Consider the following 12,691-nt stretch of genomic DNA (forward strand, 5'->3'; position numbering starts at 1 on the left):
TCACTTACCTCTTCAATGGAGTTTATGCTGGTTCATTTAGGAACTGATTTTTATTGTTATGTATTATATGCTGATGTTTAGGTCTCTCCATCATCACTATATACAAAAATTCTAGGTTGATACTATAGGTTGAGATTTATTTTTTAAATAAAAAATAATAAAAATAAAAATTATGGTGATGTTTAGTTGTTTTATGGAAAATTTTAACAAGTAAAAGTTATTTTTGGGCAAGTTTTCAAACAAAAAGAAAAGTAAAAGTTGTTTTGACAAAAACATATAGAAAAAAAAATCATAGAAAATAAATAATTTCCCCATATTCTAACTTTTTTGAATTTTTCTCAATGGGCAAAGGAATATCAAATCAAGTTTGAGTAGGATTTCTTAATTTTTAAAATAACTTACAATTAAAAAATTTTGGTGTTTTCATTTTTGGACAATTTTTTATTAAGCAAATGGACTCTGAGTCATGCAAGAGATATGGTTCATTAACCGGTCGAACAATTTTTTTAAATTAATTTAAAAGTCAAATACATAATCAATTTCACAAAATTTATAAACAAAAATAGGTTTAGAGAAGATCTACACATAATTTTACTTTTCTAATTTTATTTTATTTTATTTTTTGTTGGAAAATAGTCTTCAAATCATGTAAGATTTAATAGGTTAAATTTGTTAACAATAAATTTTAAATTATAAAATATAATCTGGAACTCAAAAATCAATTCAAGTAATGCTAAAAAAAAATCAAATTTGGTATAGAATGACTTTGTAAATTTTTTTACAAAACAAATGAATTTTAAATCAAGTGAGATTTAATGCATTAGATTTTTATCAAATATAGTAATTTTAAAAATAAATTTGGAACTCAACAATAGACACAATAAATACCAAAAAATAATGAACCAAAATTGGTTTGGAATAACTCCACAACCTTTTTTTTTTTTTTTTGGTGCACACGAATTTTCTTACTAGGTATATTGCTTTCAAATTGAGAAAGATTTACCATTTAGATTTTTTTTTAATGAGTTTAATGGTATTTTAAAATAATTCAAAATTTAAAAAATTGACTAATTAATATTATAAATTGATAAACCAAGACTATTTCAAAATGCATTGGGGGCTAAGGGGGTTGAAAATAGGGACAATGGGATGGGTTTGGGACATGACACTCATATCTCATTTCCATTCCAATTACACAGTTATCTCCCATCCTTATCCCAAACTTGTGTTGGAGCAAGTTGATTTGTTCCCATCTTTGTTGACGAAATGACTAATAACCTCATCCCCTCCTTATCTTAGATGTACATTTTGTCAAATTTGATCAGGTATGATTGATCCAAGCCCTAACCCTAATTGGTAATGAGTGAATACTACACCTAATTGCATTCTTCTTTCATTGCAAAATAATGAGATTATAATAATCTAGCAAATAAGAAAAAATAGTATGGAAGTTCAAATTAACACCATAACTATCAATAATTTTAAGCTTATAGATGACTTAAATGATTAAAAACTAATGCAAAATCCTAAAAAAAATAAAAATCATATAAAGAATTCACAAGAGAACAGAATGAACAAAAACCAAATATGAACATGGGTCAACATTAGTTATGGATTTGGATTCCTTTCAAGGCCAATCTTTGAACCAAGACTTCATCAAATCAACTACTTCAAAGGCTTTTGTGTTCTTCTTGGGTTGTGCTCTCAAACAAAGACTTCGAGGTGATGTTCTAGATGATTGAATTACACATATTTAGGGTGGAGAGATTGGAGAAGCTTGAAGATGCCAACGATGGGTACAATTGAGTGGTCAATAAGAACAATGTAGCCTATGACTAGTTTGATGTCATGGTACAAGAGTTTTAGGCATTGAGGTTAAAGCAAGAGCAACATGGAATTGATTTCGGAGTCTTTCAGTTAGTGTAAAGGAGGAAGAAGTGGTGTTGATTCTAGAAATAGGGTTTTAAGTGGTGCGTGATTACTACTCAAAAAGTGCTATTTGATAGCCTTTAATTAATCCTTTTTAACACTTTTGAGTAGTAGTTTAGGCCTTTTAACTCAATTGGCATGTTAAGGATCCTTTAAAGCAATTTTGATCACTTTGTGCAAGTTTTGGTGTTTTTGTTAGTATTTTGATCACCAAAGCAAGTCAAGAATGAGGAGAACTATGAGGAATCATGGGCAAAGCTTAGAATTCAATTGCCAAGAGTGAATCCGGATTGCAAGGAGAAAAAGCAAAGAGAATCTGTCATGAAGCCTATTCTTGATGACAGTCGTAGCAGCCACTTTTGGAGCACTTTCTGAAGTCCAAATGATGCAAGCTATATACCATTTCAAAGATCAGGAAGTCAACAATCCAATGCTTCAAACGGTGCGCGATTCGGAGTTGAAACGAAGAAGTTGCAGCCATTACAAGCCAGTCACTCTAAAGTGTTGCGGAATCAGCCTTTTGTTGCGAGAATTTCGCAGCACTTTTGTACAGTAAGGTGTTTCTCCTTCTGACGATGCACGAACCATGCCGCGAGAGGGAAGCTAGGAACTTCAAGATGGAAGCCAACTTTGCAGCCTGGTGAAGATAGCTTGGTCTTGCGAAATAATTTCGCAGCCCTCTTGGGTGTCTGCGAAATTTCGCAGGCACCACTTTTTTCCTGCGAAATGGCTCCGGAAGCCTCCCGAAGCTTGCTACCGACATTGGGAGATATTTTCCATTAGATTTTTGTTGTCTAAATTCCAAAATACTCCTTGTAAACCACCAATTACATGATTCCTTAGTTTTTAAGTTAGTAAAAAGACCAAATATCTATGTAATAATTAGTTTTATATTAGTTTGCTATAAATACCTCTCGGGAGCATGTTCTCAGAGAGGAGTTCCTTCTGTAACCATTTTGGTAAGCAAGTAAAGTCTTTTCTTTCTACTGCCTTACCTTCTCACTTTGTATTTTCATTTTATTTCTAAGTTATGAATTCTCTGAGGAGCTTTCCCCAGAGAATGAGTAACTAAACCTCCAATTCCTTGGAGCTAAGGTTGCCGGGGAAGGTTCCAAGTGCAAGAATGCAAAGCTCTGTGGTTTTAGCTAGTAATGAAGAGGAAGTGAAATCCTTTAGTGATTTCAATGTTTTTAGTTAACTTAAAACACCTTGGAGTCACCTGGGCCAACACTTGGTAAGGCAAGTGATTTCCAACCGTGGAAATGCACTAGTTTACCCCTTGCGAGCCTCTGGTAGGTGACTTCAAGGTAGGATTTTCTGGAATTACCAACACTTGGTAAGCTTTTGGACTCCTAGGAGACATCCATTAGTTATCTCTTGCGAGTTTGTGAAGGGGAATCCAAGGTTAAAGATCACCTTGAATGGTAAGTGCTCGTGAGAGGCATGAACCATTGCAAGTTGTATCAGTGAGAGAATTAAAGTGAAATCTAATTGAAGGAGTCTCTGTACATCACCGGTTAGAGAATTGACTATAAGTTGAATCTCTAATGCGAGGAAATGAACCATCTGACCGGAGCTATGTCTTTTGCATGAGGAACCACCCCAGTGAACCTAAATCTCCAAGGAATGCTTTTCTTCCTAAATTATTCCAAACTTCTGTTAAGTTAGTTAGTTTAAGTCTAAACCTTTACCAATCAAACTTTGTGTTTTATTTCTTAAGCTAACCGTGAAATGAAACAAAACCAATTCACTTGGAATTGGTATCCTTGATTGCTTGCAAATCATTCCCAGTGAACGATCCTTAGAGCCACTATACTATAGTAGCTTTGTATTTGCTACCCTAGTGTATGGTGTTATAGGTATAAATTTTGTTGATCACTTCCTCAATCAAGGAACACCAGCTGAACACAAATCAGCTGAGACACCAATTGGGCATGAGTCAAATGGCGCCGTTGCCGGGGAATGAGTGTCAAGATCATTGTGATACCATTTTTGAGCACTTGTGATTTTCATCACAAGTTGGTAAAGTTTCTTTCACTTTACTAATTTTCATTCTCTCTTTGTTTATTTACAATCTAAGTTTATCTTTTTAAAATTTAGTCTAGTTTAATTTTGCTATTGTAGCCTTGTTTCTCTTGTTGTCCTCTGTTCTTGTTGTCCTCTGTTTTCATTTTAGTTGCAGCTGAATACTAGTTGTGTATGCCAAAGTGGATACGAGACATTGGAGGTAGGCTTATTAAGTGTGATACACCTCAGAGAGGAGAATTGGAAGTAATCTTGAATATCATGGAGGCTGCACCTGAAGATCAGCATAGTCACCAAGGTCGTCAAGACAATCTCAATGAATTCAGATCAATGAGGGACCGTATGCATCCACCTCGTATGAGTGCACCATCATGTATAGTGCCCCCTACAGAGCAACTAGTGATCAGACCATATCTTGTTCCACTTCTACCAACTTTCCATGGGATGGAAAGTGAGAATCCGTATGCACACATCAAGGAATTTGAAGATGTTTGTAATACATTCCAAGAGGGAGGAGCTTCAATTGATTTGATGAGGCTTAAGTTATTTCCTTTTAATTTAAAGGATAAGGCCAAAATTTGGCTTAATTCTTTAAGGCCAAGGAGTATCCGCTCTTGGACTGATTTACAAGCTGAATTCCTCAAGAAATTTTTTCCTACTCATAGAACAAATGGCTTGAAAAGGCAAATTTCAAACTTCTCAGCTAAAGAGAATGAGAAATTCTATGAGTGTTGGGAAAGATACATGGAAGCTATAAATGCTTGTCCTCACCATGGCTTTGATACTTGGCTACTGGTGAGTTATTTTTATGATGGTATGTCCTCCTCAATGAAGCAACTCCTCGAGAAAATGTGTGGAGAAGATTTCATGAGCAAAAATCCAGAGGAAGCTATGGATTTCTTGAGCTATGTAGCTGATGTTTCAAGGGGATGGGATGAACCAACTAAAGGAGAAGTGGGAAAGATGAAGTCTCAGTTGAATGCTTACAATGCAAAGGCTGGGATGTATACTTTAAAAGAGGATGATGACATGAAAGCAAAGTTGGCAGCTATGACAAGAAGATTGGAGGAGCTGGAGCTGAAAAGAATGCATGAAGTGCAAGCTGTTGCTGAAGCACCAGTGCAAGTGAAGTTGTGTCCCAATTGTCAATCGTTTGAACATTTGGTAGAGGAATGCCCTGCAATTTCAGCTGAAAGGGAAATGTATAGAGATCAAGCAAATGTTGTTGGACAATTCAGGCCCAATAACAATGCTCCTTATGGAAATACCTACAATTCAAGTTGGAGGAATCATCCAAATTTTTCATGGAAGGCCAGAGCAACTCAATACCAACAGCCGGATCCACCATCTCAACAATCTTCAAGTATTGAACAAATAATAGCTAATCTCAGCAAGGTAGTGGGAGATTTTGTGGGAAAGCAAGAAGCCACCAATGCTCGAGTGGATCAAAGAATGGACAGAGTGGATCAAAGAATGGACAGAATGGAGAGTATGTTGAACAAAAGAATGGATGGAATGCAAAATGATATGAATCAAAAATTTGATAACATCCAATATTCAATTTCAAGGCTTACAAATTTGAATACACTGCAAGAAAAGGGAAGATTTCCTTCTCAACCTAACCAAAATCCCAAAGGTGTCCATGAAGTGGAAAGCCATGAGGGAGAATCATCACAGGTGAAAGATGTGAAAGCTTTGATCACTCTAAGGAGTGGTAAGAAAATTGAGCAGCCAACACCCAAGCCACATGTTGAGAAAGAAGAAGAGATGAAGAAAGGGAAGGAAATGGAAGATAAAGGCAGTGAGATCAGTGAAGAAAAGAAGGACTCTGATGCAACAATGAAAGTAATTCCAGAGAAGGAGCTTCTGAAGGAAGAAATGCTGAAGAAATCAACTTTTCCACCTTTTCCTCAAGCATTACAGGGGAAAAAGGGGGTTAGAAATGCAGCTGAAATCCTAGAAGTATTGAGGCAAGTGAAAGTTAATATTCCACTGCTGGATATGATCAAACAAGTTCCAACGTATGCAAAATTCCTAAAGGACTTGTGTACTATCAAAAGAGGGTTGACTGTAAACAAGAAAGCCTTCTTGACTGAGCAAGTAAGTGCAATCTTACAGTGTAAGTCTCCTTTGAAGTACAAAGACCCTGGAAGTCCTACCATTTCAGTCATGATTGGAGGAAAGGTAGTGGAGAAAGCCTTGCTAGACTTGGGAGCAAGTGTGAATTTGCTTCCATATTCTGTCTACAAGCAACTGGGACTTGGAGAGTTGAAGCCAACAGCAATCACTTTGTCTCTGGCAGATAGATCAGTGAAAATTCCAAGAGGGGTAATTGAGGATGTATTGGTTCAAGTAGATAATTTCTACTATCCTGTAGATTTTGTTGTTCTTGATACAGATCCTACTGTAAAGGAAGCTAATTTAGTTCCTATCATCCTTGGAAGGCCATTTCTTGCAACTTCAAATGCAATCATCAACTGTAGAAATGGGCTTATGCAACTCACTTTTGGTAACATGACACTGGATCTAAATATTTTCTATATGTCTAAAAAGCAAATCACTCCAGAAGAAGAAGAGGGTCCAGAAGAGCTATGTATTATTGATACTTTGGTGGAGGAGCACTGCAATCAACATATGCAAGATAAGTTGAATGAAAGTTTTGTGGATATTGAGGAAGGTTTTTCTGAATCTCCTAATGGGCTTGCTACTCTACAAAGTTGGAGAAAGATAGAAGGAATTCTACCTTTGTTCAATGAAGAAGAGGAGGCAGCTGTTGAAAAAGAAATTCCAAAACTCAATCTGAAGCCTTTACCTATGGAGCTGAAATATACATATCTTGAAGAAAATAATCAATGTCCTGTCGTAATATCTTCATCTCAAACCAAGTCTCAAGTGAAGGATGCAAGCTTCAAATGGGATCCGGGCAAACTGAATCAGGAAGGGCAAAAAGTTTTGATGTATGACACAAGACTCCATATCTTTCCTGGGAAGCTCAAGTCAAGGTGGATTGGTCCATTTGTTATTCACCGAGTATATTCCAATGGAGTGGTGGACTTATTGAATTCCAATGGCAAGGACAGCTTTAGAGTCAATGGATATCGTCTTAAGCCGTTCATGGAGTCATTCAAATCAGAAAAGGAGGCAATCAACCTCCTTGAACCTCAAAAAGCCTAAGTGAAATGGGTTTGCTGGACGTGGTTTTACCACAGTCCAAAAATTTTTGTAAATTTTGTAAATTTTCAAGTTGTTTCCATGCTTTTAATCTTAGTTTTTGATTTTAAATCATGTTTTTAGGTGTGTTTTAATCGTTTTATATGATCCCAGGCGGAAGAAATTTCAAGGGGATTGAAAAGAAAAAAATCGGGTCGAAATTGGAGCCGAAACAGAGCAAAAACAGGGGAAAAACAGAGCTCTGCGAAATTTCGCAGGGTGAAGGAAACTTCTGCGAAATTGGCATTTTGCTGCCAAACCATTCCGCAGCACTGTAGAAGCCTCTGCGAGTGTATTTCGCAATTGCGAAAGTGGATTTGGCACACGAGTGCCACTTCGCAGCACAGTGACATCAATTTCGCAGCTGCGAAACTCACTGCGAAGTTGCTGCGAAAATGGCAAGTTGCTGCGAAATTGGCGTTTTGTTGCGAAACGTAATCTGACCCCTGGGCTTCCGTTTTTCCTATTTATACCTGTCAAAAGTGCTGCGAAAAAGGTTTCAAAAATTAGAGCACCATTCTCGCAGCCCTTTCATCTTCTTCGCCAAGCCACGCCGTCCGTTTCTCCGGTCGTCTTCTCCGTTTAGCAGCGCCGGCCAAAGATCGATAGCCCAAAAATGGCACGAACGCGAGGGGCAAAGTCTTCATCCCCTTCGAACCGCAAAAGGAGTCTGCGAAAGGAGCCAAGTTCAGGCTCTGTTCCAGAACCTGCTCCAAAGCCTTCGCCGTCGAGACCACAACCTTCTCCAGTGAAGCCGGCGCCACCAAAGCCGCCGGCAAGGCGATATTTAACCAGGTCAGGTGGTCAGCCATTGAAGAAGAAAGCCAGAGTTGAGAGCTCTGAACCAATCGATTTGACTGAGCAATCCCCTGAGAAATCACCAAATCCTTCACCGGTACAAATTCCAGTGCCATCACCGGTTCCCTCGCCAATTCCCTCACCAGAAGCAACTCCAATTCCATCGCCGGTACCATCTCCGGCACCCCAAGAAAAAGCTCAGGAGCCTCAAGCGCCAATTCCAGAGCCCCAAATTGCAGCTGAAGCACCTCTGGAAGAAGTGATCCGAAGGCCAATGCTGCCTCAGCCCCCAATCGAAGGAAACCTGGATTGCCGAACTCGGGCATTCCATTCTGAGCTTTGCTTCGATTTAACAGCATTCAGAGTGAGGCCAGAGCTTGCCCAATCCTTCCAACTGCTGAGGAGATATCATATGGAGCATCTGCTAGCTCCAAGGGATTTTTTCTATCCCCGGGTAGTCACGGATTTCTACCAAACCATGACAACCAAAGAAGTAAGAAATCCAACTCTGATTCATTTCATAATTGATGGAAGGCATGGTATTTTGGGAGCAAGACATATTGCTGAAGCCCTGCAAATTCCTTTTGAGCCAACTCAATTCGACAATTTTAAAGCTTGGACAAATCCTACTGAGTTAGAGATGGTTAGCACACTAACCAGAGGAGCTGCAAATCGATCGCATTTGTTGAGGGGGGAGCTACCTCCAGTTATGTTTTTGATTGATGCCTTTTTGAGGCATAATATCTATCCCCTGCAGCATTGGACCCAAAGAAGGGGAATTCTCCTAGAAGCCTTGTACAAAATGTCTGAAGGATTCTTCTTTGGGCCTCATCATCTGATCATGGCAGCCCTTCTATACTTTGAGGAGAAGGTTCACAAGAAGAAGCTTCAAAGAGCAGATTGCATTCCACTCCTCTTCCCAAGGCTGCTATGCCAAGTTTTGGAGCATCTCGGATACCCCTCTGAGCCTCAGCAGGAAAGAAAGAGAATATGCCGTGAGCCTTTTACCCTTGATAAATGGAATAATATGACGGCCTACAAAATTGATCAGCCTGGGCAGCCTCAGCCAGCAGCAAGGAGAGTCTCCCCAAGACATATACCTGAAGGTATAACACTTGCTACTCCTGCCATCCCTCGAGCTCCACCAGCTGCACCTGCTCCATCACAGCCATCCACATCAGCTGAGCCGAGGATGGCCATCCCTATATCCGAATATCGAGAGCTGTGCCGTGCATTGGAGACTCTTACAGCTTCTCAGAGCAATCTTGCTCAGGAGTTGGCAGCCATTAAAGCATGCCAGGAGCAGATGTTAGCCTCTCAGACTCAACAAGCTGCCATCCTAAGGCAGCTTCAAGTCCATTTCGATCTGCCACAAGCTGTAGAGCCCTCTATTCCTACTCCACCAGAGCCACACTCTCAGCCTTCAGAGTCTCATCCTCCAGAACCCGAAGCACCAGCTGATCCACCTACTGAGGAGGCAGATCCTTCTGCCTAGCACCATCACCCCCCTCATCAGACATTATATATATATTTGCTGTTTATGTTTTTATGCATGTTTGTTTTGTTTTAGTTGAAAAGAAATCCCAGTATTTTGGTACTATATATGGGATTCCTTGTGTTACTTGTCTTTAGTATTGTAATCACATGAACTCAAAGTAATACAAGTTGACTATTTCTTGTTAAAAGTTAGCATTAAAGTTTCCTTATTTCCTTTTCTCACATATTCTATTCTTTTTGAAACATGTGGTTTTCCCCAATCAATATTCGAATTTGATATCAGCATGGAGGTACCACTTCCTCCCTTTTATTACAGTCACTCAAATCACATTGAGGACAATGCTCAGTTCGGTTGGGGGGTATGAGGAAGGAAGTATTCTAAACCTTTTTGGTATTGCAATTATATTGGTTAATTAGTTGTAGATTTTACTTTTTACTAGTGTTACTCTATTCTCCATGAATTTTGAGGAAAAATTTTCAAATTAAACCAAGAGAAATTGAACTGTTGTTTTTCACTTGACTTAGAGTATGGATTATGCTTACTAAAGTGGTTCAATTGTTGAAACTTCTACTGAAATTGAATTGAGTTCTTCCACTTTAAGCTATCCACACACTGTGCACATTAGTTTCCGATTATAAGATGAAAAGCTATTTCCCTCTTGACTTAGTATATTTTTGGGACTTGGTATATTTGACCTCATTTGATAAAAATTGAAACACCCTGCAAAAGGCCAATGAGCCTTTGAAATAAAGAAAGTTGTTTGCTTGCCTTGAAACCCGAGCAAGGTCTGAGGGGTATATGGTGAAAATCTTTAAAGCCTGGTGCCCTAAGCCTTAATTGGTTGGGAGTCACCGACCTCAATGCTCGTTACAAGGGTGAATAGGTAGAGTTAGCATATGGTAGATGCTTGGGTATTAGAAATTCATTCTTAAAAGTCCGGGGAAAAATCCGAGGAGTTAGTGGTTGAAAGATCCTTAAAACTTGGTGCCCTAAACCTTAATTGGTTGGGAGTCATCGATGGACCCCCATTACATGGACAAGTCAGAAAGAGTACCCCATAAAGCTACCTTAAAAAAAAAAAAAAAAAAAAAAAAAAAAAAAAAGATGAAAGTGTGTTCTTTTCTTATTGATTTTGGTCAGTTTGCTAAAGTGTTGAAAAGAGATAGGTTGGGGGGTGAGATTAGTAGCATATTATTCTCGGAACCTAAGGAACCAATACACATAGATTTTTGTGGAAGATTGAAGTTTAGTTCTTAGAAAATGAAATGATTTTAAAACTTCAGTTTGCATAATGCACTCCCTTGATTGACAGTGTTTAGCATAGGTGTTATGACTCTTGTTGAGATTTGGGTTTGTATTTCTTTAATGATTCATGTGAGAAATAGATCATCATGCCACTTGAGAATTATTTTCCTTTTAGCATGATGTTGTAAATTTTAGATTAGTTTGCTATTTATTTTTTATTTTCTCTCCTATATTGCTAAGGGACTAGCAATATGTCGGTTGGGGGGAGTGATTACTACTCAAAAAGTGCTATTTGATAGCCTTTAATTAATCCTTTTTAACACTTTTGAGTAGTAGTTTAGGCCTTTTAACTCAATTGGCATGTTAAGGATCCTTTAAAGCAATTTTGATCACTTTGTGCAAGTTTTGGTGTTTTTGTTAGTATTTTGATCACCAAAGCAAGTCAAGAATGAGGAGAACTATGAGGAATCATGGGCAAAGCTTAGAATTCAATTGCCAAGAGTGAATCCGGATTGCAAGGAGAAAAAGCAAAGAGAATCTGTCATGAAGCCTATTCTTGATGACAGTCGTAGCAGCCACTTTTGGAGCACTTTCTGAAGTCCAAATGATGCAAGCTATATACCATTTCAAAGCTCAGGAAGTCAACAATCCAATGCTTCAAACGGTGCGCGATTCGGAGTTGAAACGAAGAAGTTGCAGCCATTACAAGCCAGTCACTCTAAAGTGTTGCGGAATCAGCCTTTTGTTGCGAGAATTTCGCAGCACTTTTGTACAGTAAGGTGTTTCTCCTTCTGACGATGCACGAACCATGCCGCGAGAGGGAAGCTAGGAACTTCAAGATGGAAGCCAACTTTGCAGCCTGGTGAAGATAGCTTGGTCTTGCGAAATAATTTCGCAGCCCTCTTGGGTGTCTGCGAAATTTCGCAGGCACCACTTTTTTCCTGCGAAATGGCTCCGGAAGCCTCCCGAAGCTTGCTACCGACATTGGGAGATATTTTCCATTAGATTTTTGTTGTCTAAATTCCAAAATACTCCTTGTAAACCACCAATTACATGATTCCTTAGTTTTTAAGTTAGTAAAAAGACCAAATATCTATGTAATAATTAGTTTTATATTAGTTTGCTATAAATACCTCTCGGGAGCATGTTCTCAGAGAGGAGTTCCTTCTGTAACCATTTTGGTAAGCAAGTAAAGTCTTTTCTTTCTACTGCCTTACCTTCTCACTTTGTATTTTCATTTTATTTCTAAGTTATGAATTCTCTGAGGAGCTTTCCCCAGAGAATGAGTAACTAAACCTCCAATTCCTTGGAGCTAAGGTTGCCGGGGAAGGTTCCAAGTGCAAGAATGCAAAGCTCTGTGGTTTTAGCTAGTAATGAAGAGGAAGTGAAATCCTTTAGTGATTTCAATGTTTTTAGTTAACTTAAAACACCTTGGAGTCACCTGGGCCAACACTTGGTAAGGCAAGTGATTTCCAACCGTGGAAATGCACTAGTTTACCCCTTGCGAGCCTCTGGTAGGTGACTTCAAGGTAGGATTTTCTGGAATTACCAACACTTGGTAAGCTTTTGGACTCCTAGGAGACATCCATTAGTTATCTCTTGCGAGTTTGTGAAGGGGAATCCAAGGTTAAAGATCACCTTGAATGGTAAGTGCTCGTGAGAGGCATGAACCATTGCAAGTTGTATCAGTGAGAGAATTAAAGTGAAATCTAATTGAAGGAGTCTCTGTACATCACCGGTTAGAGAATTGACTATAAGTTGAATCTCTAATGCGAGGAAATGAACCATCTGACCGGAGCTATGTCTTTTGCATGAGGAACCACCCCAGTGAACCTAAATCTCCAAGGAATGCTTTTCTTCCTAAATTATTCCAAACTTCTGTTAAGTTAGTTAGTTTAAGTCTAAACCTTTACCAATCAAACTTTGTGTTTTATTCCTTAAGCTAACCGTGAAATGAAACAAAACCAATTCACTTGGAATTGGTAT

Source organism: Vitis vinifera, chromosome 5 (genome assembly GCF_030704535.1).
Source record: "Vitis vinifera cultivar Pinot Noir 40024 chromosome 5, ASM3070453v1".
Taxonomy (NCBI): domain Eukaryota; kingdom Viridiplantae; phylum Streptophyta; class Magnoliopsida; order Vitales; family Vitaceae; genus Vitis; species Vitis vinifera.